Consider the following 6,877-nt stretch of genomic DNA (forward strand, 5'->3'; position numbering starts at 1 on the left):
ATCATCTACTTCTTTATTTATTTAATATATTATTAATATTAAATCTCATGTCGAGAATTCAGAATTATGTATAATACTATTTTTATCATCTATTTGTACTACTCTATAATGGAGATGGAACTTACCTACGTCGATGGACCTTACTTTTATTAAACAGATGGTACAAGTAGATGATAAATGTAACATTACACATTATGCATTGTATCACCTAATATCCTTTAAGGAAAACTAATAAAAATAGCTTGAAAACTTTGAGTTTTAACGATAAGGTAAAAATAAAGGGTAAAGTAAATAGTACCAAGATTAATTTTTTAGTGTAAAAATGTGGTTTTTCGTTAAAGTGAATAATACCGGGAACTTTTCGTTAAAGATCCCTATTCTTTATTTATACTAGCATATGGGCACACACAAAGTGTGTGAGAAATTTATTTATTTTATTTTTATTTTTATTTTTGAAATAGAAGGAGAGATGAAGATAGTGATAGAGAATGTGGCAATCGGAAGTTTTTTTCTTGTTTTTATTATTTATTTTTTATATCTGTTTTAATTAGAAGATTAAACTGGTAATTTTATAAGATTTTGATTGACTATAAGTGTTTTATTAATTAGTAGAGATGTGGCTGATTGTTTCTTAATGTAAGTACGTCACCTAATTGGTATCTTGTCCGTATTAATTTTATATTGTAACTAATTTCACGACAAAAGTGCGACTTCTGTAAGATTATTAAACAACAAATTAACTTTTAAAGTTTAAGGCCATCTTTTCCGTGTATACTCTTAAACGATGAGAAATTTTTTGTTGTGATGGAAACACGAATGATATACCACGTATTTTTATGTAAGTAGTGAAAATTTTTAATTTTTAAGTTATTAATTTTAACCTTTTAATAAACATATCTCATTATTTATATAAGGACACATGATGTATCGTCTCATGTAACGATCATACTGAAAAATCTCTCCTAAACAACAAAACAAAGTTTCAGTACACTCAAGTGTTTGAGTTTGGACGCCTTGTGCTGTGCTGATAAGATTTTGACAAAAACAGAGAAATGTCTAAAGATGACCCGTGTCCCTCTACTCATCTTGAGCTTTCTTCCGGTGTCTAAAAATCAAAGATATTCTTTATAATAAAATCATGATATTATATGAGTCAATATATTTATTACACTCATGAGACAAATAACTTGGCGTCCGAGTAAAGATGCCAACAAGATATTAAATGAGTCGATATATTTATTATACTCATGAGACGATTCTTGGCCACAAAATATTTATTATATGAGTCAATGTATTTATAACAATTTTCGGTCAATTTTCATACGATGATAATTCATCGTTAGATATTATTTATATTTAATTTTATATTTTAAATTTTAAAATAATTTTTAACCGTACGATATACGATAAACGATAATGATCGTCGTCTTTTCCTGAAAGATTCTCTCCTCATAGACTAGCAGTGGGGACATATAAACTTGCGTGCTGACTACGATTTTGAGTTTTTCAATTGTGACGGCTACATGCACATGTATAGACCAGTGGTTACTCTACTCCACGTGCCCTACACTTGCGAAAAGCTTTTTACATGAGTGTGTGCTACGCATTTTTGTTTCTTTTCACAATTTTTTTTAACACGAAATAATCTATACCGTGTGGAGTAAACTTAATTTTACAATATACTAATAATAATGTAATTTAAATTCAACTTAACAAGATTCGAATTTAAAATTTCTTACTTACAAATAAAATGTAATATTATTAGATTGTAATACCGTGACTTCTTCTTTGCACACTTGTACATACATAAAAACATCTTTATTACCAAAACACTTCATATGTGTTCTACATGCATTAATTTTATATGTCCATAATTTATCATATTCAGGCTAAATTATACTGTAGAAATATTCGACAAAGTAATTGCACCTTTATGTTAAGACACAACTCTTGTAATTCCATGAGATACAAATACAATTGTGGAATTAATTTGGGATCTCCTTCTATATTGTTTTGGCATTTAGCATACTTTATTGTACTTGATTTCGTCATTTCTTTACTGCAGACACATTTGTAACCACATTAGACCCAAAAAATGACACTTCAATTAAAAGAACATACAATTAACTCACCCGTGGTGCGCTCTGTGAAAAACAAGTTTAGGATGTAAACTACATAAGGCCATATCCAACCAATCCGACCAGAGGGTTATAGGGCCAAAAATAACCTAAAATGACATGAAAACCATCTCCAATTGAAGGCTAGGCCAAATGGCTCGTGGGATCCACCCCACAAATGCAAAATCGAGCCAACCGGCAGCCAGCCAGACCTGGCCGGTCCAGAAATTTGAAGGCCAAAGGCTATTTGCTGACATCAGCTAGCCGTTAGATTTGAATTTTTTTTCTTTAACAAATTTAAAAAAAATTAAAAATTCTAATTTTTTTTTCCAATAATTACCTAAGCCATTAAACAACATTAAATAACATTAAGTAACATTAAACAACATTAAATAACATTAAGTAACATTAAACAACATTAAACAATATTAAACAACATTAAATAACATTAAACTTAATCAACATTAAAAAAAATATTTAACAACATAAAACTTAAATGCCTACTCCATGCTTCTTTTGGCCCAAAGATATGCAACAAGATTCTGTTATAGGTATTTGTTTGTGGCATGCAAATGTATCATCCTATTGCGCCTCATATACTTGTTTAACGAGATATTACCAGTACTTGAATCGAAAGACAAATTAGGCCCATCATATATTTTTGCACGAACCCTCATTGACCTATTTGGATCATCTTGATCGTCATCAGATTCTCCATCAATATATTCATCGCGCTCATCCTCCACAATCATGTTGTGTAATATGATGCACGACATCATGGTGGAGTTCAATTTACCTCAACTCTACCCTCTTGTCGATTCCTTGATCTTCAACCGTGTTTGTAGAATACTGAAAACTTTTTCAACATCTTTCTGGTATGCCTCTTAGTGTAAGGTAAACCACATTTGGGCGTCATCCACATGGTTTGGAATTGTTTGGACAAGTGTCGCCCACTTTGGGCATCATCCACATCGTTTAACGAGATATTACCAATTCTTGAATCGAAAGGCAAATTAGGTCCACTATATATTTTTGCACGAACCCTCCTTGACCTATTTGGATCATCTTGGTCGTCATCAGATTCTCCATCAATATATTCATCGCACTCATCCTCCACAATCATGTCATGTAATATGATGCACGACATCATGATGGAGTTCAATTTACCTCGACTCCACCCTTTTGCCAGTTCTTTGATGATCTTCCACCATGCTTGTAGAATACTGAAATCTCTCTTTACATGTTTCTGGTATGCCTCTTGGTGTAAGGTAAACCACATTTGGGCGTCATCCTCATATTGTACTGACGATCGTTGATGTAGTAGTCAAGTTGAGGTGATTTACCCTCCGTCAGGTTATTGAAGAGGGGTGAACGTTCAAGAATTGTAATGTCATTTTAGGATCCAGGCACTTTAAAGAAAGCATGTCAGATCTATGTGTCAAATGAGGCAACCGCCTCTAACACAATAATTGGTTTTCTCGACCTTTCACTAAAACCTCATTGCCATCCGGTGGGACAGTTCTTTCACTGTCAATGCATGCAATCTAATGACCCTATCATGCCCGGTAAGCCACGGTCTTCAACTTTGTGAATGAGCCAATCCATATCTTCTTGATTTGGTTCACGGAGATACTCCTCTTTGTAAAGTTAAACAATTGTGTCACGGAATTCAAAAAAAGTATCAAGGCATGTAGACTTAGACATATCATATGTATCATCCATCACATCAGCTAATGAGGCATATGCCAGCATTTGGAGTGCAATAATAACTTTTTGATGAGACGAGAAACCAAGACAGAATGCTCTGTCCGGCTTTTGTCGAAAGTATGGATTAACATGCTAGACATTATGAAGTAAAAGCTCGAAAACATGATGCCTCATCCGGAAACGACGTCTGAAATCCTCTTATGTGTACACCGAGTTAGGTTTGAAGTAGTTGCTCATCAGATTGTCATGAGCCATCTCTATTTTGTGATTGTAAGAACGACTATCAACAGAGCCACCCTATTGAGGTTGTTCCTCAGTTGGCTCACACGCCATGACCCCAGCCATGGCTGCCATATATGATGTGTTACGTCATGCTTCATCTTCTTCATCAGATTCCTCATTTTCTCGTTTCATTTGTGCCCATTTTTCTTCCAATTCGGAATTGGATGAGGACCCACAGTTGGAATCTGAAGAGGATCCAAAGTTTGAATTCAAAGAGGATCTAAAGTTGGAATTCATTGCAAACTTGAATTGAAAAATATTGAATTGAAAGAGATATTGGAGAGGGCAAAGTTGAAGGTGTGTGAATTATAGCCCAATATCTACCTTATTTATGGACATTAGAAGCTCAAGATAAGAAATGTCACGTAGATAAAAATTATATCTAAAATCCCTACAACCAATTACATCTTGACACATGTCACTCGAAATCTGAGACTTAAAATTATTGAGATTCCTTATCGACAAGAAATCTGCAAAGTTACTGACATATCGACACGTGACAGACATAAATTGTTGAAATTTCATATCGACAAGAAATCTACAAAGTTACTCACATACCAACATGTGACACTCGAAATCCAAGACGTAAAATTATTGAGATGCCTTATCGACAAGAAATCTTCAAAGTTCCTCACATATTAACACGTGAAACTCGAAATCCGAGACATAAAATTATTGAGATTCCGTATCGACAAGAAATCTCCAAAGTTACTTATCGACACGTGTCATTCGAAATCCTATCCGAAAAATTATTGAAATTACATTCCGAAAAATTATTGAAGTAGTTTAATTTAAGTAACCATATTAATTCAATTAAAATAATAAATTATGTTTGGCCTATGGCCTTTGGCTCTCTCGATTCGAGATGGTTTTTTATCACAATGCTATGTTTGGCATATGCCTCTTTGGCACTTCGGTTGGAGATGGTAATAAATATAAAAATAAAATTCAAAACAAGATGTATAAGTGGCGTAATCGAAACTGTTTAAACAGTGTAAACAAAAAGAGAAAGGAAAAAGAGATTAGAGAAAGATAAAAATATGATTTTTCGTTAAAAGTAAATAGTATTAGATATCACCCTTCGATCCAAAATGTTCACCTGAACACTCAAATTGCGATTTGATGACCATCACCCGAAGGATGAGGAAGCCAAAAAGTAAAAACGAAAAATAAAAACTTCTCTTAACAAGTAATTATTACAAAATCCTTTCAGAACGTAAAACCCATAAATCCCTAGTCTAACCCTATCTCAGCTCGTCTAGCCCATATCTTGTCAAATAACTTATCTGTAAAACAAAAACGTGAGGGATGAGCAACAATGAGTAGAATATGTAATATGTCAGTCAATATTATTTTAGTCACTATAAAAAATACAATGATAATATCAAATCATTATGTACGTATTGCCATATTACATCATCATTTTACGTGTTCATTATATTCTTCATAAATAGTAACTCACGTGACTTCAATTTTACAAAAGCTGCACAACAGAGAAAAATAAAGGAGAAACTTGAAATAGGTCCAATTTTACAAGTCTCTTTTGATATGGGTCCAATTTTGTACTTACTTTTGATTTAGCTCCAATTGTGGAGCCTAAAATTGTGTACTTACTTTTGATTTAGCTCCAATTTTGGACCTATATCAAAAGAGACTTATAAAATTGAACCTATATTAAAGTAGCCAAAAAATAAATAACAAACACAAAACAAAGTTTCACAAATGGGCACAACGACAGCAAAGTTGCAACAGATTGAGGAAAAATGTTCAATCAAACCATTAGATAACATTTTCTTAGGCACCCAAAAAACCCACAAACTCAAAACCAAAAAAATCCAATCTAAAACATCAAACCACATACACAAACGCACCAAAGATAAACTAACAAATCCAAAATGAAATAAAAAAAATTAAGAATAAGCAAGCAAGGAAATCAACAAACTCACCGGAAAAGGTAGGAAGCACCGACGACAATATTTTCATCCCTTCCTTTCTCCCTTGCTTCTTCACATGTTTCCATCCCTGAACTGCACTTGTCTGCTTCCTTTTGATACTGGGATGCAATCTTCTTAGCCTCCAGCAGAGCCATATGAGCTTGTTCCTGATTTTCCAAAGCTTCAATTCTTGAGTCAAAAGATCCACAAAGTTCTTTAAACCAATGGAGAATTCTAGAGATCCACCCTAGAGAAGCAGAAAAAGAGTGTCACCCGTCCCCTTCCTTTCTAGGATGGCGAACACGCGTACAGAAGGGTAAATCCATGATTTTACTATACAATACAAAAAAAAACAGTTGAGAATTGTTAGTAAATGAAGAGTAATTACGTCAAAACACTGTTAATGAACAGTGTTTTTCTGTTGGGCATATCACTATACTAATAATTAAGAAAAAATTTTCACAAATCCAACATGACATGAAATAGATATATTTGAAAAGAAAAAAAAGTATAATTTACGACACATTACATAAATCACTCACATTGATAATCCGAGATTTGACATGACAACCCAACTAACAATCTCTACACACCAAACCCCTAATTTTATCGGATGATCCTGAATGCTTGCTAACCAAATGGAGCAGCAGCTCCATGTTTATGGGGCTTTTGGAGCTCTCTGTGCGTGCAGAGGAAATATGAGAGTTTTGAGGGAAGGAGAGAAGTGAGAGAAATGTAAATAGATGGAGAGAGTAACAAGAATGAGCTGAGAGAACGAGAGGTGTAGGGAGAGGAAGGGGGGTTAAAATAAAATAACAAAATTATTGGTTAGTGGGA

The 6,877-nt window shown here is 33.6% G+C and overlaps 1 long non-coding RNA gene across 1 annotated transcript; it reads right to left on the reverse strand.

The window, feature by feature from the left end:
* Window positions 1-5,137: 5,137 nt before the first annotated feature.
* On the reverse strand, window positions 5,138-6,877 carry LOC114826918 (uncharacterized). Its single transcript, XR_003775942.2, has 3 exons — window positions 6,583-6,877; window positions 6,053-6,373; window positions 5,138-5,392 (listed from the first exon to the last, which is right to left on the reverse strand). It is a non-coding gene; the product is annotated as an uncharacterized lncRNA (long non-coding RNA).

This window comes from Malus domestica, chromosome 09 (genome assembly GCF_042453785.1).
Source record: "Malus domestica chromosome 09, GDT2T_hap1".
NCBI classification, from domain to species: Eukaryota; Viridiplantae; Streptophyta; class Magnoliopsida; order Rosales; family Rosaceae; genus Malus; species Malus domestica.